This window comes from Mus caroli, chromosome 7, assembly GCF_900094665.2.
Source record: "Mus caroli chromosome 7, CAROLI_EIJ_v1.1, whole genome shotgun sequence".
Classification (NCBI taxonomy): Eukaryota; Metazoa; Chordata; class Mammalia; order Rodentia; family Muridae; genus Mus; species Mus caroli.
The window spans coordinates 64,993,428-65,020,466 of NC_034576.1; the positions used below are offsets into that span (position 1 = coordinate 64,993,428).

The 27,039-nt window shown below is 37.0% G+C and overlaps 1 long non-coding RNA gene and 1 other non-coding gene across 4 annotated transcripts in view; both read right to left on the bottom strand.

Annotated features, from left to right (window-relative positions):
* The window catches only part of LOC115031536, an 89,455-nt gene that overhangs the window by 50,617 nt on the left and 11,799 nt on the right, over positions 1–27,039 (bottom strand). For 2 of the 3 annotated variants that reach the window (XR_003837188.1, XR_003837189.1), the window contains exons 4-5: positions 24,695–24,799; positions 4,900–4,992 (exon numbers count right to left, since the gene is read on the bottom strand). This is a non-coding gene — a long non-coding RNA (uncharacterized LOC115031536). Of the gene's footprint in view, positions 1–1,316; positions 1,429–4,899; positions 4,993–24,694; positions 24,800–27,039 lie in introns of those variants that run through there. The other variant, XR_003837190.1, reaches the window with a different exon arrangement.
* On the bottom strand, positions 2,618–2,724 carry LOC115031702. The gene has a single exon (XR_003837362.1). It is a non-coding gene; the product is annotated as a U6 spliceosomal RNA (small nuclear RNA).

Sequence of the window (27,039 nt, forward strand, 5' to 3'; positions counted from 1 at the left end):
GTTCTTATTTTGATAGACGGGCTTAGTCCCTTAGCTGACCTCTGGCTTTTCACCCTTGATGTTACTGCAAGGTTTCCTTAGTTCCTCAGGCTAGGGAATAACAGGGATGAGGAGGAAAGACTTCCAGCTCCTATTTTAGCCACAATTCGTGGTGTTACTAATGACATAATTCTTTTCTAGGCCTTGCTAAATCTGAGGTTGACAAGTCTCCACTAGAGACCGCGCAGGACTCAGACCTGCGCATACTGATTCGTGATCATACGAATACAGTATGGCTACCACTTGGCGCAGGGGATTACTGCGGGGGAAGGTCCAGTTTGACTGTTTCTGAGTTCCCTGTGCAACACACCTGATTTGAAGGAGGTTGGTATCTGATTCCAGCTAAAAACCAAAAATACCTAAGGCTCTGCCTCCCCTCCCCAAAAGATACCAAGAGCCACAGATGTGGGTCCTGACAACACCCACGGGAGGAATCANGTCAATGTCCACCCAAGCCAAGGTTAAAGGCCCACTCATCTACGGATGAGAAAATCATTTGGTCACCTCAGTTAAGCGTTGCCTATTTAGACTTAATTAATAGGGGGGGAGAGAGTTTGGAGATCGTACTGTTGAAAGGGCAAGCCCTTCACTGCCTCCCACCCAAATAAAAAAGCCAATTGGCCTTGTACTAAGGAGCCGGTCTTGCCCCTTCTCCCTGTTCCCCTGCCTGTCATCCAAAATTGCAGAGGAATATCAACTCAGTGTTATTCTAAATTTGTTCTGTCAAACTTAGCCAGGGTTCCAACGCCCTACTTAAAATGCAACCAGGTAGTTACCTATTCAGCACTAATTAGCGTTGTAAAGTCAGAGCCTACAGCTCAGCACTATTCTGTTAGTGCTTTACTAGGATAATAAAGACAGTCTTAGCCAGATACAGTTTACCATTAGGGAATCCCACGGAAACAGGTTTTTTCTTTAGCCCTAAGAACTCAGGCAGAACTATTTAGCATAGACAATTTTTCTGCCTCAGGCCAGCCTTTTCTTATTTTATTTTTTTGTTAACTATTGGGAGGAGATGTGGTCTCCCTTCCCCCACCTGCTTGAACCTGCTTGCACAAGGGTAGAGTTTCCTGCTCATTCGTTCTGCCGTGCCCACTGCTGGACCCTGTCGGCTTTGCTGCTTGGAGACACACACGTGTTTGTCCTGCTACTGGACCCCGAGTTACTTGGTGGGAAATTGGGTTCCCTCCCCCTTCCTTTATAACTGAATGTTGGAATTAGTAAAAGTGGGCCTTGAACATGGAATCGTCTTGGCCCAATTCTTTCTTCCGCCCCGTCTAGCTTCCTCTCTTTTCAGCTCGAACTGCCATTCTCAGTTGAACCGTTCAAGTTGCGGACTGCGGGCGGGCCACAACACCTCAGTAAATGGTAACTTGTCTATGCTGTTCTCTGTGAAAGACACAGAAATAGTGGAGTAATAGATGTACAGCGAAATCTACCATAATTACTTTGTCAAACATTAACCAGGTCTTATGAAACACTAGTCTATATTAATTCAACTTTGCCTTAATATCCAATATTCTTTAGTTCACTGGTTTTCCAAATAGGTTTCATTGTTCAACAGGAATGACATTCTAACTGTATAGGTCAATATGGCTGCTTTAGGAAATTTAGCTTGTATTAATATATGTATATCTTCACATTTATAAATAAAACACAAATATTACTAGAATATGTTTATAGTAATGATTATTTCATTCACTCTCCACACTATCACTACTCTCATTCTAGTCAAACTAGCTATAATCATATCCGACACATAGTCTTCCATCAACATGTCATTTTTCATCTTTTGGTTCTCTAATGTTTTTCCTTTCTTTCTGTCCTTATATTTTGCTTTATTTATACCTTATCTGCCCCATACTTTCAGTATTTTGTCTTTTACAAAACATGGCAATAAAAATTCCAAAAAAAAAAAAACCACTATATATAGCCTCCAGTTTCAGAAATCAAAGCAATTCACATAGAGAAACAAAGAAAAAGTTGATCAGATCAGAAATAATAAAACTATTAATGGAAGGAAGTAAAAACAAAGGCAGGAGAAGGAAAAATAATAATAATTAGGATTTCTGAAAAGTCATCAGGAATTATATCAACTCTATAGCAAAAAAAAATGGATAATACACATAAATCAGAGTAAATAAATATACATATGGAGTTTTAATGAATTTTTTTAATCATCTTAGCTCCTTTCACTAAACAAAACCCCAATAACATATTAGAAGCCATCATTTGAGTTGCTCTTCTGTCTGTACAAGAAATTTCCAATGCACAGGGTACTTCTATTGTTTGTTGCTGCACCCTAGAAGTGGAAGTGTACCACAATTGCTGAAACAACATATCCAGGCCTTAGTATTCCCTGATCTCAAACAGTCCTGAAAGTTTCCTCCGGGAGGACTAGCTTACATGGTACAAGAATATGCTATGCAAAATTTCAAAAGAAATCCCTCTAAGCTACGACTTATAAACCACAAGAACCATCAGCATCTCACATTAAACTTGAGGGTGCCATAGTGAAATGTATCCCTTGGAAGTAATCAATAGCTTTCTAACTGCTAGAAATACATTTCCAGCATCAGAAAGAAATACATGCTGCATGAACTTGTGTGTCATCCTTGTGCAAGGGCCATGTTAATCTTCTCTGTATCATTCCAATTTTAGTATATGTGCTGCTGACTGGACCACCAACAAAATAATACACATGGAGGGACCTGTGGTCCTGGCTGCATATGTGGCAAAGGATGGCCTTGTTGGACATCTGTGGGAGGAGAAGCCCTTGGGCCTGAGGGTGTTATATGCCTCAACGCAGGGGAATGCTAGGGCGGGAAGACAGGAATAGGTGGGAAGGTGGGGGAGCACCCTTATAGAGGCATGTGTGAGAGGATAGGATAGGGGGGTTCCCAAGGGGAGACCTGGAAAGAGGAAAACATTTGAAATATAAATAAAGAAAATATAAAATTAAAGAGAAAAAGAAAAAGAAAAAAAGAATACATGCCTGGTAGTTGAAACCTAGCTACTTATAGTGTGCTAACACAGTCAAGATTACTAGCAGAGAAACTACTAACTTTTATAATTTTACTAAATCCTAAATCTTTAATAACAATCTAAACATTGTCCAATACCTACAGATAGACAATTTTTTAACCCCCATGAATGGGAGTTCCCTTTGAAACAGAGAGAGACCCTTGCAGAAAATTACAACCTATGAAAATGCTCAAAAGGGTTGTTGAGCTTTGTCCCAGTAGATAGATCTACAAAACACTCCCCAAGAAGAGGCTAAGAGAACATTACAAATATATCAGAATTATTTCATAAACCAAAGGAACAGGACATATTCTGAGAAGTGTTAAATACTAGGAGAATATATTATCTCCATGTACAGATATACATGGTATAACAAGAAATTTAAAAGGACAAAATGCACTTGAAAGCAAATGAAGAGGAGTATATAAAAGTGTTTGAAATGAGGGAAGTGAATGAAGAAATGATTAAGCATTTTATAATCACAAAAAGGATTTAAAAATAACTATCCTAAATATTCAAATAGAATCTAAAGAAATCATGTTTCTAAAATAATCTTGCTAATATGAAGCAAAGGCTGAACTGTGAAGTACTTCCACATTCTTGGTTTGAAGATAGCATGACTAAAATAGCAGACCTTTCATTCAGTATATCAAACAGTTATACCATGTTATAGCCATCCAAGATCATTTGTATTAGATACCAATGAAGAAAAAAAATATGACATGTTCTCAAAACTGAACACATTCATGGGTCATAAAGTTCTTACATAAGTGTAACATTACACAAAAATTGTAAATATTATATATTTATGAAAATATACAGACAACAGACTACAGTACTTAAACCTAAATACAGAATGATTTTTGAGTCTGGAAATTTTTAAAAATAAACAATGACTGTGATTCTATTGAATGTTATATACCCTGAGGATATATGAATGAATTTCTGTTCAGCCCAGTAGCAGGATCAATGACCAAACCACAACTACAAAAAAAAAAAAAAAATTTCAAATAACTTCAGATCAATGAACCAAATTGTTCATTTCCTGTTATAGGATAATAAGTGACATAAAGATATCTGCATTACAAAACACTCACAATAGAGTGTGTATAATTATTCAGGGAAAGTGCAGAGGAGAAGATCACTGCCCTAAGAGCAGGCAGCTCTCCCAGAGCCTCCTTTACCCAAATAATTATTCATTTCAAAGTACTTGAGGAAACTGACCAAGTTCTTTATTTATTGAATGCTATGATCTTTACTTGAAAATCCAAAAGAAAAGAAAGAAAAGAAAAAGAAAATAAATATAAATATCATCGCATGGTAATATGAGATATGTAGCTACAGGAAGACTTACTAGAAACATTGGTGTTCTAATTTTTGTCCTTCATGTCTTGTGAACTAATTTAGAACAAGTCAAGACAGTACTGGCCTTTTAAAATGTTAGGAGTTAATAAAATATTAATATGTTAAAATACAAGAATATCAGTACATTAATTTTGTTGTATACAAAACACAAACTCAGGCAAAGAATTATTATTCCACCAAATATACCATTGACATAGTTTTGTGAGTATGAAGTTTTGTCCATAAGTAATCATTACATGGGTACAGACATGGACACGTAAGTATTTCATTCTCGTCTGTATTGACAAGAGAAGCCACAGTAAAATATCAACAGTATAAAAGACTTTATCAAATGGCTCCAACTTAAATGCATCAACTAATAATAGAATAAAAAATATAAATTGTATAACTAATATCATAAATTCATGTTATTTCGACATATATTTGAATATAAGCTTACCATTTATTGTAAGACGATTACAGCATACTTACACTTAATATTTCCATTCCTCTGCCCCCTCAAACTTCTTCAATGCGGCCCATAAATTGTCCATCCTTTTTCAACTATTCTCTCTTGAACAGTTCCTTAAAGAAAGCCAAACATAAGCACTGAGTTTCAGCAATAACCTTCTGTCCACACTGTCCTTGTATAAATTCCCACCATAAACACTTAGAGTATCACCACTTGATAACTTTTAGAACTCAACCAGACCCACATTAAATAAAAATGATCTCTCTAAGCAGTGCCATGAATACTAGTAAAGGCCTTGTAATTATACTTTTTTTTTTTTTTTTTTTTTTTTGTGAGGACATGAGTTTTATTACTAGCATACGTTTGGTAGCTCACAAACTTGTATAACTTCAATTCCAAGTGATCTGATGTCCTTTTCTGGCCTTGGTGGGCAGTAGACACACATGTAAAACACACACAGACATAAATTCATGTAAAATACTCATAAACATAAAATTTATTTAAAATAAAATTAATAGTAAAATATGGACTGTGAGGAGTAACAGTTCAATTAGGATCATATTCTAAAAGACATTAAGGTCTAGATAATTGATGCATAAATTTTATCATCATGCACACATATCTGAAATTTATATTTCCAAATTGATACAAATTATTTATAATCATTCACACCTCTCAGAATTATACATTTTCAAAATTCTGAAAGCCATGAAAATTGTAATTTATGAAAGCAATATCTGTAGAATTCTGTTTTTTCTATTTTCCTTTTATACTGTAAATATCAGTAGTTGGTAAGTAAAAAAGATTGAAGAGACTTTAGGCTGAATCCTATCCAATTTGGAATCTACTTTACTTCCTTATTGCCAATAAAATTCTCCACATTCCATGAGAATGATGTTTCTCCTAGAAGTAGATTAATGATATTTTCTGAATGAAGAATAAAGCACCTGGTATGAAAATGTCTGCCAGAAATTATTGTGTGTTAATAAGAAAGTACTCTAAAATGTATGTCTTTTGTGTCACTTGAGAAGTGAATTCTTGTGTTCTTAGTTTATAAATATTTCGGGCTTCTTCTTCTATGTAAACCTTGTGACTTGTTGTGGTTTGAACATGTAATAAGTCTTAAAGGTTTCAAACAAAAAGACATTATGGTCTATTTGAGTCCACAATAAATTGTTCTTTTTTAATTTTTAATATTTTTATTACGTATTCTCCTCAATTACATTTCCAATGATATCCCAAAAGTCCCCCATACCCTCCCCGTCACTTCCCTACCCACCCATTCCCATTTTTTGGCCCTGGCGTTCCCCTGTACTGGGGCATATAAAGTTTGTGTGTCCAATGGGCCTCTCTTTCCAGTGATGGCCGACTAGGCCATCTTTTGATACATATGCAGCTAGAGTCAAGAGCTCCGGGGTACTGGTTAGTTCATAATGTTGTTCCACCATTTCTTATATGTTGGGTTATAATAAAGCTATGGAAATCAAAAAGTAGTAATACAATATAAACAATTGCCTATTGGCAATCATCATATGAACAGGATAATCTTCTGTGATATAAGGTGGATATTTAATTTGTTTCTCAATTTTCCAGGAGTGATTTATGAGATGAAATGGGTGGGGAGTATCCTGAAGTTCTATGCATGCAAAGTAAATGATGCTAAATATTCGCTGCCCTGATATGACAAGTGAGGCATGTGGGCCAGGCCTGCTGTCACTCTTCTTCCAGGGTCTAGGCCACAGGAGCTAATTTTCCAACTGAATAATTGACTATGGTAGAGACATACTATAGTTATGTATATTAATATATTAGCCTTGTTCATGTGGGTACTCTTGAGGTCCATTTTGTATTCACGGTGTCCTGTACTCCTTTAATTGATAACTAGTCCTTCTCTGGGAGACATGCAGTATCTTGTGTTATTATCTGCTTCCACACTCCATACAGAACAGTCTTTAATATTTCCCTTAATAAGAACTTTGGACTCTCTATATAAATACAATTGAAGATTGGACTCCAATACTACTGAATTGGCAATTCACTATGTGATGCAATCCTGGTATATGAGTGGTAATAAAACACATGATAACAGTGAACTCATATGGGTTCTACAAAATGACAGAACATTTATTATTACATAGTGTCTGTAAACAAAATTATAGAGCACTTTCTTAATTAGTGATTGATTTCATTGAACCCAGGCAATTGTGGTCCTAGGTTTTATAAGAGTGTAGGATCAATAATCTATTAGAATAACCCAGCAAGCAATACCTATGTATATCCTTTGCATCAATTTCTATTTCCAGTTTCCTTTTCTGTTTGAGTTTGTGGTCTGACTTCCTTCAGTGATATACTATGATAATGAAGTACAAACTAACACACCCAATCTTTTTACCTAGTAGTTTTTCATGTTGGTGTTTCATAACAGCAACACTACACCTAACTAAGACAGAGATTTGTGCCAAGAGTAAGTTATTGCTGTTACAGAACTGACCATGTTGTTTTGTATAGGATTTTGGAAGGAGATTAAAACCTCGGGAAACTAAAGACATTGCATGTTGACTTTACAGTGAATATGGCATAGGAGTTTTTAAGACAACAGGTGATGGTGTCCTGGCTTGTGATGTTTCAGAGAGAAGCAAAGACTCTACAAAGCCATTTCTGTGATGAATCTTTTGTGTCATATCGGCTTTAACTGATGTATTGTCTATAACCAACATGAGACCAGATCTCTAAAGTAAGATTTTTACTGTGCTAGGCCTATGGATGCTGAAAATCAGCTGTGATTAAGAATAGCACAATACCATTGAGGTAAAGTTTTCTGGAAAGTGTTTCTTAAAAGTCAACACATAGAGTGGTTGGAAAGGTTGCTCAGTGGTTATGAACATAGAATGTTCTTCCAGAGGACATGGGTTCAATGTACAGCACTCACATGGCAGCTCACAAGTGTCTATAACTCCAAGATCTGATACCATTACCCAGTCAAACATACAGGGAAAACACCAATACACGTTTAAAAAAAAGAGTCAACACACAGATGTGTTCTAGGATCTTTTAAGGTGATTCCTCCTGTTAGCAGCCAAAACCAGTACTGTAAATGTCATACAGCTCTGGATTTGAAGGCATGAGAGCTCTAGGGCAAGTGTGAGCTGAAAGAATGGGACTGGAATAGGAGTGAGGTTGGTAGGTTTCCAAACCCCTAAAATCACTTCTTAAAACTACAATCTCATCTTGACAACAGCAAGAATAAGGACTCCCTCCCTAAATTCTTTGCCTGAATGCTGCAGGGCATATAGACCCACAACCCCCACCTCCATGCTTACATGCTTCCATACATTTCTTCTTGATGATAATGGACTAAACCTTTGAACTATTAAGTCAGACACAATGAAATGTTTTCCTTTATTAGATTTGTCATGGCTATGGTGTCACTTTGCAGCAATAGAAACCTCAAGACAATATATAATCCAAATTAACTTTTTCTCTCCAAGTTGCTTTTGGTAATGATATTTCATCCCAGGCATAATAATCATAAACAAGACAATAAGTTGGTAGCATATTTTAATACATGGGAGCAAATAAAAAAGGCAGACTATAAAGAACAAAAAGGCTTACCCATTTTCTCTTGGTAGACATCTAGCAAAGTATAGAATTTGGACTAAGGAGTGGAGTTATGTCAAATTTCTCATGTGTTGTGGGAAGTTATTGAACTAGCCATAGTATATACCCTAATAGAAAACTTTGACATGTATAGTAATATTGAACTGTTTCTAAAACAGATCATGACAATTACAGGAAAATACATCACTTATATCTAATGATGAAAGATAATTATTCAACATTACCACATAAATTACTTACTATATTATATTTCTCAAAACTGTACACAATGTTATAAACATTAATAAATTATGTGACAATCTATGGCCTTAAAATAAAGCAGATATAGTTAGTAAATATGTATGTTTGGTCTTTCATTTAAAACAGGCTATAGGAGACACTCCTTCCCTCCTGCCCATTGTTTCTCTACAATGACACATCTTCTGTGTGGGTCTGATATATGAGTGATGTAGCATTTCTTAAGAAAATTATCACATTTTTTCTAATATAGTTAGATAGATAGATAGATAGATAGATAGATAGATAGATAGATAGATAGATAGAGATAGAGATTGCAGCTTCAAATATGTTTTGTTTCTGAAGAAATCACTAGACAAAACTGATTTTTTAAAATCAAATATACAAGTGAAAACAGGAAGATACTCACAGGATAAGTACTGTTAGATAAATATACCACTCTGAATATACAAATTCAAATTTATATATTAATCTAATTAACTAGGTTTTTTTTTTCGAAGAGATACCATTTCTTAAGGAACACCATAAAGAATCAGATAGAGTATCTTGTGCATTTCTTGAATAAAAATGATTAAATGAAATTTCAAGAATTTACAAAATTAACTCATCCACTATTAGTTACACAATTTACTACCGGACCATATAAATTACTATTTTATGTAATAATGGATGCTTGTGATTTCATGCCATATAAATATGTGAACATAAACTCAATTTGGCCTTTAAAATTTGGTTTCTAATTCAATGTCTTTTCCAATATTATCAATATGGTGAATCTAGTTATCCACAATTAACTAAACTCCATTCTGATGAAATCTGAGGAGAAAAGCATATACAAGTATTAAGTGACACTGCTAAGCCTCTAAGCAGAAATGCAAGGGAACTACCCCTCAGGTACAGGGTGATAGTGGCTCCTATTATCCATGTTATTTAATTCAAACCAATCACCCAATGGAGGTTTTGAGACCTTTTATAGATTCCAATAAATAATTTGTCCCTTTCTACCCCACTTGTCTCCTTCCTAATTTTCCTACCTTGTTGAAAATGTTGAAAGTTTATATCTTGGTACTCACATCATATCATATGTACATATAAGAAGCACAAATTGAAATAATTGGATTTGAAGAAGAGTGAAAATATGTATAGAGAAGGATGTAGAGAGAAAGCAAAGAGGACTATGCTACGATTAAATAAAAATTTCAAAAGAAAAAATTGAAAAGAAATTTTCATATAAAAGTTCTTTCCTTAAGGATATGGCCAGGCCTCTTAACTTGCCTGATTTCAAAACTGGAGTGTCCAGACAAGGAAGTGTAAACAAATATATTTATCACAGAGCAGAAACAATATTTAACAAAAGACTGGTTGTGGATTAGAACATAGAATCTGTGATACTCTTGAAGCCAGCTTTACAGTTTTATACTGCCTGATGATTATTGGCTAGAAGTCAGCACATGACCTGTCACAAAACCACAAGCTCTCGCCAATTGATTACTGCAAGCAAATGAAAAATAAATTTTCCTCTAGTGGAGCTTAATCACATATGCAAATTAACTTTAAAGGTCCAAAACTCAGAAGTAGATTGCACACAAAAAAGTACTCAAAGGCATTTTGGAGTTTCTTTTTCTCATAATGCTCCCTCAGTGTTGGTTTGTTTTGTTTCTGTTGTTGTTGGTGGTGGTGGTGGTAGTGGTGGTGGTGGTGGTAGTGTTTTCTTGTTTATTTACATGTCCTTTTTTGTGGGCATGCCTATAATGGATAATGGTTTATGGTATTATGTTTTGGTGTCACTTATTTTTGTGTGAACATGTGTGCCTCTGCATAATTTCATTTGGCTATTTTACTTCTTTTTTTTTTCTTTCTTTTGTCTTACTGTGATTTGTTTTATTTTAATGACTGCTCAGTAGTAGTAGTAGTAGTAAATTCATGTCTATATTCTCATTAGAGAGACAAGGAAAAAGTGTAGATTAGATTTGGGTGGGTGGGATTTGGTATGAGACTGAAGGAAAGACCATCCAGATACTGCCCCACGTAGGGAGCCATCCCATATAGAGTCACCAAACCCAGACCCTATTGTAGATGCTGGGAAGAGCTTGCTTACAGAAGCCTGATATGGCAGTCTCCTGAGAGGCTCTGCCAGAGCCTTACGAATACAGAGGTGGATGCTCACAGCCAACCATTGGATTGAATGCAGGGTCCCTGATGGAGGAGTTGGAAAAGGGACTGAAGGAGCTGAGAGGCATTGCAGCCCCTTGGGGGGAGCAATGGTGTCAACTGGCCAGATCTCTCATAGCTCCCAGGAACTGGAACACCAGTCAAAAAGTACACATGAAGGGACCCATGGCTTGGGCCACATATGTGGCAGAAAATGGCCTTATTGGACATCAGTGGGAGGAGCAGCCCTTGGACCGGATGGCGTTTGATGGCCCAGTATAGGGGGACTAGGGCTGGAAGACAGACAGAACTGGATTGGTGGGTGAGGGAGCACCGTCATGGAGACAGGGGGAAGGGAAATGGGAAAGGAGGTTCCCAAGGGGAGACCTGGAAAGGGGAAAATAATTGAAATGTAAATAACAAAATATCCATTTTTTAAAAAAAATAAAAAAACAAAATAAAACAAAAGAATAAAGTCCTAAGTAAGATTTAAAAAAAAGAGAAAGCACAGTCATTATATATTTTATGAAATAAAATCTACCTTCAGTAAAAGAATACCACCTATTAAAAAAGTGAATGTTTCAGCTCTCTCTGACTTTTCTCTCAGAGTTTTAGGTTGCCAGATAAGAGATATATGTAGATATCAGTTCTCATAATAGGTCTATGAAGGGAGTCTGAGAAGCAGTAGCTCCCCTGTCTCTGTTATATACTGAAGGCTGGGATGCTTATGGAACAGTAGCTATACTGTCTGTGTTATATACTGAAAGCTGAGATGTTTATGAAACAGCAGCTCTCCTGTCTCTGTTATATACTGAAGGCTGGGATGCTTATGGAACAGTAGCTATACTGTCTCTGTTATATACTGAAGACTGGGGTGCTTATGGAACAGTAGCTCTCCTGTATGTTATATACTGAAAGCTGAGATGTTTATGGAACAGCAGCTCTCCTGTCTCTGTTATATACTGAAGGCTGGGATGCTTATGGCAGATTAAAGCCAAAATTCAAGGATAAATCATGTATATATATATATAATTTATACTTCTCTCATACAGTGTATTATAAATGCAATCTCCCCTTCCTCCCTGCTCCCTGTCTCCTCTGGAACATACGTTCCTCCTTTTCTCTTCAGAAAATTGATACTAACTAAACATAGCATAACAAGATGCAATAACACGAGAAAACAAAACAAAACAAAAAAACCCTTTAAATCATGGCTGAATGAGGCTACCTAGTAGGAGAAAGCAAGTCCCAAGAGCAGGCAGAAAGAGTCAGAGACATCCTCACTCTGACCATGGGCAATCCCACAAAACCCCCAAGCTGAAAAAGCAGACATTTGCAAAGACCTAGGCTCCATGACTACTGCTTCAGTCTCTGTTAGTCCCTGTGAGCAATATATTTTTAAAAAGAGCAATGGATTAGGAAGAAGAAACACATTTCCTAAAGAGGAAATAGAAGCAAATAATTAAGCAGGAGTGTGGAGTCTTTTAGCAAGTACCTGTCTATGCTGGCTTTCCATTGGCTCTGTTTCCTGGCACATTTTAATATGGGTCCTCCTTCACTGCTAAGTAGGTTGTAGTCAGGTCCTGGCTAGAGCCTGGAACCAGCTGACAGCTGGACTCCAGCCAGGAGACTGACTGGCAAAACCCCTCTCTTCAGGGACTTATATTAGCACCATTTGTCTATGATTGGCTGAGTGTGTGCATTCAAAATAAGAATGGTCTTAGAACCAATCAAGTGAGAGATCTCAAAACTAGCTATGTAAATCAATAGCCTTCTGTAACCAGGGAGATTTCTATACAAGCTTGTATGTATCGCCCCTCCTCCCTGTGTGCTGCAGCAGGCATGGACAGTGAAATGAGAAATAATAAATAAATGTAATTTTACATGGTTCCACTTGACAAAAGGCAAAAACAGCCAGTGGTGTGTGGGTGCTGAGCATGTATCTGGTTCCTTGTACAAGATGCCCTTGTACAAGGAAGTGTCTTTGTCTGTCGGGACCCTTCTGATTATGATTTTGAGCTGCCAGACGCAGCTGCTGCTTGACACTTTCTACCCAGCTGCGCCACTGTTTATAAGCGCAATGATTATAAGAATGAGCCATCACACTAGATTAGAACTTTATGTCTATTAGAATGATTAGACTACCGAAAAAGCTGATTAGTTTTAAAAAAAGAAATGAGGTGTTCTATCCCTGGTAAACTAATATATCTAATGAACATGGAATGGCTTAAAATATAGTCATTGTAAAGAAATAATTTAACAGGTAGTATGTAAATTTATTTTAAGACAGGTCCATAAATATTCTCTGCTTCTGCGTGCCTCTCTCTCTCTCTCTCTCTCTCTCTCTCTCTCTCTCTCTCTCTCTCTCTCTCTCTCTCTCTCTCTCTCTCTCTCTCTCTCTCTCTCTCTCTCTCTCTCTCTCTCTGCTTATTTGTGAACTCATACATTTCTGGTGTGAGGAGTGAACACATTGTGCATCCAGGTAACATACAAAAGGCAAATCTACATTTTTCCCCACTAGCAGCTTCATTTCTTAAGACATATTTTATTCAATATAAATATTATGTGCTTTTAATACCTACCCTCCATTCTATAATCTAAAATCCTACACTACCTCTATTATTACTACTCTATATACTTATATAAATCTTATATACTTATATAAACCTCTCTATTCTCTTTGTGTATGTGTGCATGTGTTTGTGCATGGCTGTATTTTCATTTCTCTCTGTCTCTCTGTGTCTCTCTTCTCTTTCTGTGTGTGTGTGTGTGTGTGTGTGTGTGTGTGTGTGTCTGTGTGTGTTTCTGTGTGTTTCTGTGTGACTACTTTCTTATTTTTATTATTATAATTTAATTGTATTTCTTCTTTCCCTTTCTTTTTTCAAATTTTCTATAACCCACATCACAATATCTTTCACATTTATGCCCCCCTTTTACTAATTTTTGTTGGATATATACATGCATTAACCTCAATGTAAATTCTCAAAGGTGACCTTCTTTTAAAACACAAATAATTTGTGTAGTCTTCGCTGAGAATGGTCACATCTTCCTTTTCCAGCTTTCCTTAGTTGCATATTGTTCTATAAGTATGGTGGAGTCCTTGTGAACATTTTCCCATAAATTTTAGCTCAATTTTGGATGTTCAGGTTACTGAAATTTAATTAATGGAGCTTCTAATATTCATAGAAACATTATTATAACAAAATTCGCTGATCACCTGGCTCTTACATTTATTTTTGCTACTTTACTTTATTGTACCATGAACATTAAAGTAGAAAAGAGAGTCCCCTATGTCTCTCATTTTTATATTTCATCTACTCCTTACCACCATGCTATGTTGAAGTGAACACTAAAGATAAGAACGGTACAAAACCTATAGGTAAACTTCAATATTTTATCAACTCCTCTCAAATGGCATTATTTCACAAATCCTAGTGCTAATCATGGTAATAGAGGATTATTTATTCAAAATTACACATGAATTGTTCATGATAGAGTGTAATGTGAATGATAATCAGTAGTCTTATTATGTGATCAAGGAAATGGATTATGCCAAACACTATAAACCTAGTCAACTATCCACAGACAGTGAGATTACCAGTCTTGGAAAACAACCTACAGCGGCCAACTTACTGAACCAGAATACTTTATAATCACATTCTAAATATATATCTTTATATCCACAGATTAATGCAACACTCACCATCAGCAAAACATTTTGCAGCACAAGGAGACCATTACAATATGCCCCTGGTCAAAATGCACCTGACTTTGGTATGCCTAATAACAACAGTTAAATTTAAAAACATCATCAGCATTCAAGCATCAGAGTATTATGGAAGAGATGGAAAAATACTATAAATCCAATGGAATTCTTGAACGCAGAATATCATTAGATATACATAATTATGTTTGTAATTATAAAATGCCTAACAATATGCCTAGAATTTGAAATCAAATGGGACATATATGAGAGTTGCTGTGGATGAAAGATGGAGTGGTATAAGTAATCATTCGATCATATAGACATGTATGGGTACATGAAAAATACTTTAAAACTTCCTAAAATGTATACACTTCAGAATGTAATTTAATGGATTCCCCTTACAAAAGGGGATAGTTCAACTAAATATTTAAGCCACCAAGTAAAATGTGTAGTATTGGAAATGGGTTATTTTTGATTCATTCATTAATGGAGTCATACAGACTCTACAGCTATCACAGGTTACAGCCAAGGATATCTTCTACTTTATAGAACTTAATTGTTAGGCCTATTACTGGAAATGCAGCTTATCTATGACATCATACACAGAGAAATTGAGCTGGTGAAAAATTAGAAGCTTTACTATTTCTGACTAGAAATCCTGGTATTGGGAGATACTCTACACATAACTGGTGGAAAGAAGAAATCATCAATGCTACCCAGTTACAAATGATGCAAGCTACATTAGTGATATACTTGTACAATACACTGGTGAACATTTTGAACAAAAGCCATTGGAGTAATCATTCAGTTTTATGAATTTATGATGTCACCCACAAAGCAGAACCAATAGAGAACATTGTTATTGTGAGAAAAAAACCAACTGAGACTAGATGGGACAGGGCTTGTCGAAAACCTGTTAATATTATTTTACTGAAGGAATCTAGTATTGAATTTCCTCCCATAGATAAACACGTTCTTCAATAATCATTATCAAAGCGTCTACTTGTAGTAGATAGGAAATAACATAACGACTTACAGCTGTACAATAGGCTAAGAATGACAAACTTTGGAGCACTTGCTCCTTAATGATATGTCTTAAGCAAACCTACCAGACCTTGCCTCCAAGATTTCTACAGAAAAAGGGAGTAAGAAGACTGTCAGAGCCAAATGTAGTGAATAACTCCAAAGTAACAGAATCTTCTAGAAAAGTACACCTGGTACATTTGAATCCACAACATTTCTGAGAGCAAATAAGACTTGCATGAGGTAAATTGCATTTCTTAATCCTCAAAGGCAAAGCAACAAACTTCCTCAACAGTAGAACCTTTTCATTCAGTTCTTTTTTTTCCCCTTTCTGCCATGACCTTTTTAAGGCATTTTTATTATATATTTTCTTAATTTACATTTCAAATGCTATCCCCAAAGCCCCCTATGTCCTCCCTCTGCCCTGCTCTCCAACCCATCCATTCCAACTGCCTGGCCCTGGCATTCTCCTATACTGGGGCATATGATCCTCACAATACCAAGGGCCTCATTTAGTTCTGAAATAAAGCCAACACCTGCTGCAAACATCTTTACTCTTTTAGAAACTTCTAGGTTTCCTGTGGCCAATGACTACTAGGGAAGTAACCTATTAATAGCCCTAGAATTTCCAATGCACAATGCTGTGGCTTCAACAAATATCTGCTTGTATTTTTTTCTGTACCTTTTAATAGAATCTCCTCTCCTATGCACCATTTGTAAAATTATCATCAATTCATGATACTTTAGATGCATTCCCATGTTTATTAAATGAGTCTTCAAAGCTGCAAAACACTCAAAGATTACATAATGATAGGTACATTAAAAGGGGGATATACAGTATATGGGCAGAACAATGATCCAAACGTCTGGGCCAATACATTATAAGTAATAATAGGATTCCTGATTTAACATTGGTAAAGCACTTGGAACATACACTGCCATCTCTTCTGTGCAAGTGTCAGCTTATCTCAGGAGTTCAAAGCTAAGGAGACACTGAATCAAATATAATCAATATTTAACACAGCATTTAATCTTAGCATCTATTATTTCTTCCTCACATCATCATTGGAAACACTAGCATGGACAGGAAGAACTAAGTTTTCCACAGAGAACCCCTTCATTTTAACAACAGTTGCTTTAGTATATCTGATTCCTTTTTCTCTGCCCTACACAAGGCAAACCACAAAGGAGATCCTGTTCTCCAATGCTACAGCCACTAGTTAGTTGTATTCCCTGGGGTAGCAGGATGGCTCAGTTTTTATATTGTGATCTTAGTTCCAACTGTAGCCTAAAACTCATAATACCTGAATACTGGTAAAGGTCCCAGTCTTACAAATTATTCCCACCAATAATACTTCTTTTCACAGAAGAGAATGAAACACTGATTAATACAGAGACATCACTATACTGAGCAGAGATAGGCTTATCTTCACCTTCTATTCAATTCAAGGTGAAGGTTTAAAGCCATATAATAGTTCATGAGAAAAGTATTTTGTATCTTCAGTTATTTTTTTCAGGAACTTCCCACATTTGACTTCACATATCATCCATTTCCTGGCTCTTCCCTTTCGCTCCTCCAGGAATCAATCTCACTTTATCTTTGAAGTTTGGTGTAACTACATAAGTCTGCTAAAGCCTTTCCAACGTTATAATAAAAACAAAGAGTTCATAAAAACTATGAAAACACCTTGCCAGCCTCAAGAACCTTGCTTAGTACTTGCTTTCCTTAAGTCAGTGGTGAACATTATTTTATCTGTCAGTCTCAGTCAAGTGGATATCAATTATATCTTTCCTCATACCTAATTCCCTCAGTGGTGTTTTTCCCACTCTACTGTCTTCCAATATTTAAAATCAATGGGGACTTTTTATAGTGTTGGAAGAATGTATTATAGATCATAAGAGATAATTAATCAGAAATTGATTACCATCTATGGTCTCCATGAAGACTATGTCCAAAAGGGGATATAAGTATATATTGCTCAGTTTCCTTGCTTCCACAGCTCACACCCTGATCCAATCTTTCCCCCTATCCAGTGAACACACAGGACAGGCTGTGAGTCTTCTTTGATTACTGAAGCTTTTCTGTAATTCTAGCAGTTTCAGTGTTGAACAGTCTTTGTTAAAATTTACTCAGACACCTGAACATAATGAAGGGTAATGTCTTTATAGTGGCTCAGGGATTTTTCCATTTAACATTAGCAAATGCAAGACTCAAGTTGTATCTTTTACTTTTTCTGTCATTTCAATTCTGTTACTATAAGATTCCAATGGGTTTCAGGTTTTTGTGTGGTAGATGATGGAAGAAAAATTAAATCAATAGAGAAATTTGAACAAGTTTCTCCTTCCTATGAACACATACTCTCAGATGGTTCTATTTTGTTATTGTTAGTGCATGGTCCAACAATCCAAGTTGGAGTGATAAAGTGATCAGAAATGGCAGCACTGTCCACACTGCCCTTTACATTTTTTTTAAGAGTAAAACTGCCTTTTGCTTTCCAACCCAGAAGATATTTTTTTCATTGATCTCCAGTCCCAGATCCAAGTCTCCTCCCTGAATTCAGCATGGGTACTCTTCACTCGGCCATTATCAAGCTCACTACTCTATGGGAACACAATCATCCTGTTTCTTCTTGTTACTGTGGGTTCTGATTCGCTGGAGATTCCACCTGTACTAAGCAATGTGGAAGAGATCTTTTTCTCAGATGAGGGTTGCTGGAGTGATTGCTGGATAGTTAAGGCTACATACAAGTACTTCTGCATGGTTTTCAACTGGGTATATGACCTTAAGCATAGGACTTCTAAAATCCTGGATAAGAGTTGTTGGTATAAACCTCAAAGAAACTCTTTTTTACCCCAACCAAAGCAGCCACGCTTTCCTTGACAGAGACTGTCTGTGCCTTTCTATTTGTAATAGTAGCTTCTGTTTACACTCGTCTCTTTTCTGCCCTATGTTCATCAGAAATCTAAAAGTTGTTGGGAATTGGTCTTTTATACAGCTCTGTGTATCCAGATGCTGACAATATCCAGACATGGACATTGTCATGAACATTGAATAATCCCATATACCAATGTTTTGTATAAAATGCCCCCCCCAATTATGTCTGATTGGTTAATAAAAAGATGAAAAGTCAGTGACTGGAGAATAGAGTTATGAAGGCTGGACTTTCAATTCCAGCCTGGGATCCCAGGGAGGAGAGCCAGGTAGAAGTAGTTCACCATGAGTCATGTTAGGATCCAGAAGGAGAAGGGCCAAGAGGTGGAGGAAGAAGGAAAAGGTCACCATGAGGGCAGGCATGAGGAAAATTCTCCAAGGGAGTTCTCCATTGGGATAGAAAGCTGGAGCTGAGCATGTATCTTAACTCTGGCTATTTAGCAGAAAGCCTAATTTTCTGTGTCCTTTTGATTGTAAGCATGTGCTGCCAAGTACCTGTCAAAGAAGCTATGCATGGTAGCATACTGCTTTTCCAGCTTCAGCAGGAGCTGCTCCGCAGGAGCTGTCCACAGTGGTGACACCTATCCTGCCTTAGCATACTGCCTTCCTGAGGTGTTGTCCATGGTAGTGATACCTTCTTTCCTGACTTTTGTGAAACACCACTGCAGGATCTGCCCCACAAGAGCTATCCACAGTGGCAGCACCTCATCTTTAGCCTCTCTCTCCCAAACTAGAAGCCCCCCCCCCCTGAGATGGTGCTTCAGCAAAAGACAGAGGTGGCCAGGAAGGATTTCTCTTTAGGCCCAGGGCAGGAAAATGTGGGTGAAAAAAATCCATCAATCCCTGATCTCAAAATTTCACCAATCCATGAGTTTCTCAACCCACCCAAAACACACACATGCAAACCTTTGAGTAGGTGAGCAGGAAACTCACCCATCTCTGAACCACCCACCAAGCCCTGAGCTCCCCAGGCTCAAGACTTAAAAGCCCATCAATTCTCAATCTGGATATCTCTTCCCTGAAAAGCTCCACCTTCTAAGGAACCTGATTTAAGCACTGTCCTTTATACAATTCTCTGCTGCCCATACCCAGGAGCAGAGGGCAACCATCCCTGGACTCACCAATAAATCTCTTTCTTCAGATTCCCTGCCTAGTATGATTTTTGTTTGAAGAAGTCAAGAAGAAAAGAACCAATGGGAAAAAAAAAAGGAGTGTATCTGAGGCCCCTGAGCTCCTCATCTCAGCTGGGGATGCCCTACCCTGGGAGCTACAAGGCCTCTTATGAAGAGGATTTCTCTCAATTATGTAGTTCTAGGGATGCTGGCTCTCATAATGTCCTCCCACAGGAACACTGTCCCACCTCAGAGCTCTAAGGTTCTTATCCTCCTATATTTCAAGATTCACTTCTACTGGGACAGTGTCATAACTCAAAGCTTTGTGTTTCCTGGGACCACATATCACAGGATGCCTTTCCATCGGGATACCTTTTCCTTCCATAGTTGCATGGCTTCTGGCTTCCAAGTCCCAGGTTACCATACTGTCCAAAAACTCTTACACATATAAACTCACAAGTTCATAGTAGCATGCACAGGACTGCACTAATCAAACAAATTTCACTGTTTCTCAGAATATTGGGAATAGTTCTATCTCAAAACCTAGTTATTTCACTCCTTGCCATACACCCAGAATATGCTCTGACCATACCAAAAGAACACTTGTTCTATGTTCATTGCAGATTTATTCATACTTTCCAGAAGCTGGAAACAATCCAAATGTCCCTCAACTGAAGAATTAGTAAATAAAATGAGGAGCCAAACATTAGATAGATCTCTGGAAGTCTTGTGGAAGAGTTGTAGGAAGACTGAGGAACCTGGACAGGATAGGAATTCCATAAGACCAACAGGGTAAACTAACCTGGACCGTGGGAGTTTACTTACACATAGATAATAACTTGGACAAAGATTGGGAACATATAAAAGACCCATACTTCTCCATTATCTGCCAAGGAATTGACACTTATACGAAAACCCCAGAGAAAGGGGCTTCATGTGCCAATGTCTTCCGGGGTACAATGGACTGTCAAGTGAAACTGCCACTAATTCCTATTGAGGGACTGCCTACCAACAAGGAGGTACCCCATATGTATGTGCCCTGATGGATATGCAGGAAGGTTCTGCAAGACAAATTACAGTGAGTATACTTGCATTCTTTGCCTAAGCGGGGCTTTGTGTCATGACGAAATCAATGGCGACTCTTGATTTTGTATGCCTGCACACCGAGGCAGGCATTGTCAGTTGGAAGTGGATGAATGTGCTTCTGATTCCAGCATGAATGAGGCTATATGCCTCAATGAAATAAGAAGATACACATGCGTCTTCCTCAAGTGTACTGGGGTGTGAGCTGTGAGTTGGAAACTGATAAATGTGGATCCCAGCCATGTCTACATGGTGCCACATGGGTACCATGTGGCTTATTTCTGTAATGGTACCAGAATGGTGGAGGCCACTGTGAACTCGACTTTAATGAATATGCCAGTCCACCATGTCTTCATGGAGGTCCATGTGGGGATGCAGGAAACAGCAACCTCTATGTCTGAATGGGTAGTATATTCACAGGAAAACACTGTCAGACCTTGATACCTCTTTGTTGGATAAAGTTTTATCACAATGATGCTATATGTGATGGCACTGTTGACAACTCTATTTGTCACTGCAGGCTTAGATACACAGGTGGTCTCTGAGAGACAGACATGAATGAATACAGTATCAATCCTTGCCATTTTGGGTAGTAATATGTCAAGTTGTCCTCAGAAGATCTATATGGACACATTAGTGTCCTGCTTCCTCCTTCAATTACCTTGGTGCCCCAGGGTATGTTTTTACCTATCAGCCTGAATTCACAGACAGAAGCGTAGCATAACTGTTCTCTGAGAGGATTACCCAGCATCTGACATAAACAGGTGCAGGAAAACACACTTCAATATTAGACAGAATTTGGGAGAAGAATTGTGGAACACTTACTTGGGGAAAAATTGAGGAACCTGAAGGGGATATGGGCACCATAAGAAGACCAACAGAGTTAACTAAACTATACCCTTGGGGATGATAAACTGAAACACAAACCAAAGAACACACCAGGTCTGGACATGGGCCTACTTGAACATATATACCAGGTATGCAGCATGGTCATCATGTGGGTTCTCCAAAAATTGGAGCAGAGAATGTCCCTAACTCTGTTGGTCCCTAACTCTGTTTGTCCCTAACTCTCTTGTCTGCCTGTGAATCTTCTTCCTCTGACTGCCTACTCTGGCCTCAGTGGCAGAAGTTGGGCCTAGTCCTACAGTCACTTAATGGACTAGGTTTGGTTGACACCCAGTGCTGTCCTCCCTCGCTGAAAAGAAGGGAAGGGGAGGAGCTTTATTTATTTATTTATTTATCTATCTATCTATTATTTATTTATTTATTTATTTATTTATTTATTTATTTATTTATTTATGGAGGACCAAGAGGACAGGGACTGGGATTGAGAGGTAAATAAATAAATGAATGAATGAATGAATATCAATGTTGATATATATCATGCTTTTAAAATCCACCCCATCCTTAGTGGCACTATTCTATTGTAGTTTCATGCATTCTTTCTTCTTTGCACCAAATGAATAAATTTAGTGCTGCCTATATACACATAAATAACTACTAACATTATACCTAAGAATGTATAACCTCTCAGAGCAAATATTACTAAAGGAACCCCATTCTCTCAAATCAATCAACACATCAATAGCTTAGATAAGAGTCCTACTCCAAGAGGTCCTCCTCCAGCCATGGTGTGATATTGGCTGGCTTAATGTGGTGGAAGTCATATAGATGTAGATGGGAATTCATGTGTTCACAAGTTCTATCATGCTCATGAACTACTCTAAATACTGGCAAAATGGAAATATCTACTATCTCTAGCCAAGTTGATGAAGTGTTCTCAGTGGACTAGAATTTACCAAGATATACAGGACACCTGGCAAAAAAAATCAGAGATCTGTCTGTTAATTCCCCTCAAGTCCTGGCAGTGCTTCCCTGTACTAGTATGCCTTGATTTTTGCATATATTTTATAAATAAATATTGGGTGCTTATATCTGCATGTCAAGATTTTTTTGTGAATTAGCAAACTCCTCAGCCCTGAAAATTTTTATATAAAAAGAAAAGGTAAATTTTATTCAAGAACCACAAGGCTGCTCACTTTATGTAAATTTCCAACCTCCATTCTTATTCAACCATGTCCCTGAAGCATTAATCTGAGCTCCTGCTCAAGTTTCCATTTTAGCTTTCTTAATACTGTCTGAAATATTGAGAAAAATTGTATAACTGTTTGTGATGTTTTCCTGTGAACCTCGGATATGTAGTATAAATAGAGAATCATCGAGAACATTGATGTGAACCCAAGGCACACATGGCACAGGTATCTGCCAAAGGCCTGAAAATCATTCAATCAGTTTTCCTATAATCTGTTGTTTCAAAAATTTCTACATCAAAATGACAGAGAGGCTCTGATGTCATACAGCTTTATACTTCATTTATTTCTTATTTTAACACCACATTGAAATGAAAATTATGGATAACATCTCTTGGTATGCGTATTGGTATCATCTTTCCTTAAATGCCATTATTTTGCAAATATTAGCCCTTACCAGAGCATTAGAAGCTTTGTGGCTCCAAGGCATACCTGAATTGTTTGCATTTCTGGTCAGTAAAATAGATTTATGTGATGGTAAAGGAGAGAATAATGGTTAATATTGTACACATGGCCAACTATCTATAGTGTGTAAGGTTATAAATCTGGCAGAAGTTCTTACCACCATCATTTTTTTGGAAAAAGTATAATTTCTAAATGAATTTAAGGTCTCTATTGTTGTCCCAAGAAATTAATGAAGGCCCCACTTTCAGCAAAATACTTCATTTTATAGCAGTGGAGTTCAGTAAAAAAAAAAAAAAAAAAAAAAAAAAAAAAAAAAAAAAAAAAAAAGAGAAAAAATTCGACAACTATATAATATGAAAAGAATAAAGAACTGTGTTGTGCCAAGTGATAAAAATTTAAAAATTAAAAGAAAGAAAACACATAGAACACAAAACTCAGAAAAAATGTATATGAGGTGGAAAAATGCTGAATCCAGACTAACAGGATGTCTGCTGTGAAAAAGTTTCTCCTATTTATGATAGGGAAGATTCACAAACTATCAACAATACAGATACCTAAAGTAAATTTAAAAACTGAAACCACAAGTTCTCATGCCAATGTGGATGGCAGAAACCTCACAGGCCACAGTGCTAGTTGAAGAGCTATGGATAATTAATTAGAACAAGAGGGAGAATCAGTGACTGCATGGGATAGAGCCCTTGATAAGTTATTAAATCTGAAGAACTTAGCCCTAAACACAAACATAGGTTTAACACCTAATAGATGCAGATGCAGCAGTTGGTAATTAAGGATACATAATTGTGTGTGTGTATGCATACATATAAACTTGATATAAATTATGTGACACACACACACACACACACATATATATATATATATTATCTCCCTTGAGAATAATGTAAATTATTCAAAGGCTTGAGGCTACTACTTAACAAAAAACTGAGAGATGATTTATAAATGAAATTCTACCTACAAGTGATTCAATGATATTTATTTGATATTAAAAGAATTAAAACTTTTAAAAGGTATTGTAATTATAGATACTCCTGTCTAATGAAAATAAATTGGGAAGAATATAAATTCATAATAAAAATAAACCCCTCCATTATATAGGAAAATATGATAGATTATTTATAGAAGCAACACATAGGCACATCCTTATAGGGTAATACTCAGTGTGTCAATAGTAACTGAGAGTACCCACCCTTGCTTTTCTATTTCACATTGTCCTCAATGTCTTTTTCAAATAAGTGAATGAGTGTTGAGTTTGAACCTATGACAAATGGCTGAGGTGACTGTAGCATCAAAGCATAGCTTGCCTTTTGTAAAATTATGTAATGTTTTGTAATGTTATGCAAGCAAAATGTAAAGTATAGCAAAATATAAAGTTCAATCTATTGTTTTCATGAGCAATCTACAATCAATAAAGAAATCAGAAAGCATGTGTCTTTACAATACCAGAAGTTCATGGTAGTAACCTCCATTGTGAGAATCTCAGGATGCTGAGGGAAAGCACAGCTTTAATGCTTGAGTTTCAACAACATTGAACATCAGAGTCAGACCCTGTATTAGAAATAAATGACACAAATTAAATGAAAACATAGGGATGGCTGAAGGTGAGCATACTAAAATATATAAGCATGTATTTAAGATTATTTTAAAAATCCATATATTTTAAATGTTCCAATTCATTGACTTTAAGAAGGTAACATTTTTCAAATATATTGAGAGAATAAGAATATTAAATCCAGAGCAAAGATATATCATTTTTTATGGTCAACCTCATAAAACTTCATAAGGAACTGCCATAAGACAGTAAAATTTGACACAATATTAACATAGAAAAGTAAAGATGGAGAACTTGAACTCTCAGTCATATTTAAAAACAGGACAAATTAGTTGTAACGATAACATTTATTTGTATGTATGTGTATGTATGTATGTAGAGACAAGATATATAAAATTAGGTGCTTTAAAATGAATTCTTAAATATATTTGTGTATATGATCATGGGTGAGTGAGGTGTCTACCATATGTGAACAAGTATATGATTGGAAGGAGACCACCAGATCTCTAGCACAATTAAATTCTAGCTTTTTAACACTTAGCTTGAGATTTTCATTGATCCTATAGCTTAGCAGTTCATTGGATTTGCAGACCAAATTTGGTATTCTTACTGAAATTGGATGTAGAACCATTCAAGACAGAGATTTCAAACCTAGGGATGGAGATCAAAAACCTACTGTAAATAGAGTGGTTTCCATCAAACCTGCTGTAATTTCTATCTCTTCACAATTCCTATATGTTGCATCAGAAAATGGGAAATTGAAAGGAAAAAGGAATAAAATATAATTTAATATGTGCTCTGGATGCAATAGACAACAGACAAAACAAAAACAAAACAAAACACAACAAAAAAAACCTGCAGTACCTAGAGTCTGAGCATGTATCTGGCTGCTTGGACCTAGAGCCTGGCTATTAACCAGAAAGTTTACATTTTGCTGTGTATAACTCTAGTTCTAACTCTGAGCGGCACTTGCAACTTGCTGATGCCTCTTTGTACCTGTCTGTGCCAGTTTTCCCAAGTCCTATGATTATATGCACAAGGGTACACCTTGGATTAAAACGTTACATCTATTAGATGCTCTATCAATGGCTATTTGCACTAAAGAAAGAGATGTTGATTTTAAGCCTTGGGCAAAAAATATACCCAGTGAGCAGTTTAGTGCCCTAAGGTGGCATGATTGTCAATAAATAATTTAAGAGGTATTTTAGAAAAGTAAACATATGTATATTTTAAATATTGCATTTGCTGCTGCTGCAGCTGCTGCTACTGCTGCTGCTGCTGCTGCTGCTGCTGGTGTGTATGTGTGTGTGTGTGAGAGAGAGAGAGTGTGTGTGTGTATGTGTTCATGTATAAATGCAGCAAATGTAGTTTTGAATGTGAAGAAGGTACATATTTGTCCATGGTCATATCACAGCCAGAGGTTAAATTCTACAACTGATTCTCTGGTACATTCGTTTTTTTTTTTTTTTTTCTAAATTATTGAATGTATAGATGTGTGTGTGTGTGTGTGTGTGTGTATGTATGATCATGTGCATGGGGACATGCAGTTTTGCTATGAACAGTGAACACATGTGTGCATGCAGGTAAACTACAAAGAACAAACTCTATCATTCTTTCTCTGGTGTTGGGCTGAGGGGTGTAGGGGAAGAGGGAAGGGAGAGACCCCGAGTCCAGCCAGAGTTCCTCTGCTCTAGGCAGGCAGATGCAGGAGGACTGCCATACATTTTCCACTCGGCCTGGATGGACAAATGGCTGTGTGAAGGAAGCTACTGCCCTTGCTCAGAGGGGAGTGGACAAGGGTCAGCCCCTGATACCAGGAACCCCGGGGTGACACCCTGAGCACCCAGGGATAGGGGAGAGAGGGCAGAGGGAGAGAGGTTCCCACACAGCGAGAGTCCTTAATCTTGTCCATGGTTGGAGCACAGGAAGGCCTCCTGACAGTAGATTAGTCACAGCTTGTTAGGAGGAAGCCTATCCCATCATCCAAGCACAGCAAGCCTTGATGAACAGAGACAGTCTATAGTTTTAGACCTTTTTTGTAGAAAGGCAGGGGGGAAGAGAAGAGGTAAAATGAGAGAGATAGGCCATGGCCAAGAAGAGAGAAGATATAAAAGGAGAGAGAGAGAGAGAAGAAAGGCTAGAGTAAGAGGGAGAGAGTAAGGAAAGTAACAGCTTAAGAGAGCAAAGAGAGAGAGTAAAAGTTGTGCCAGCACCATTTGTTGAAAATGCTGTCTTT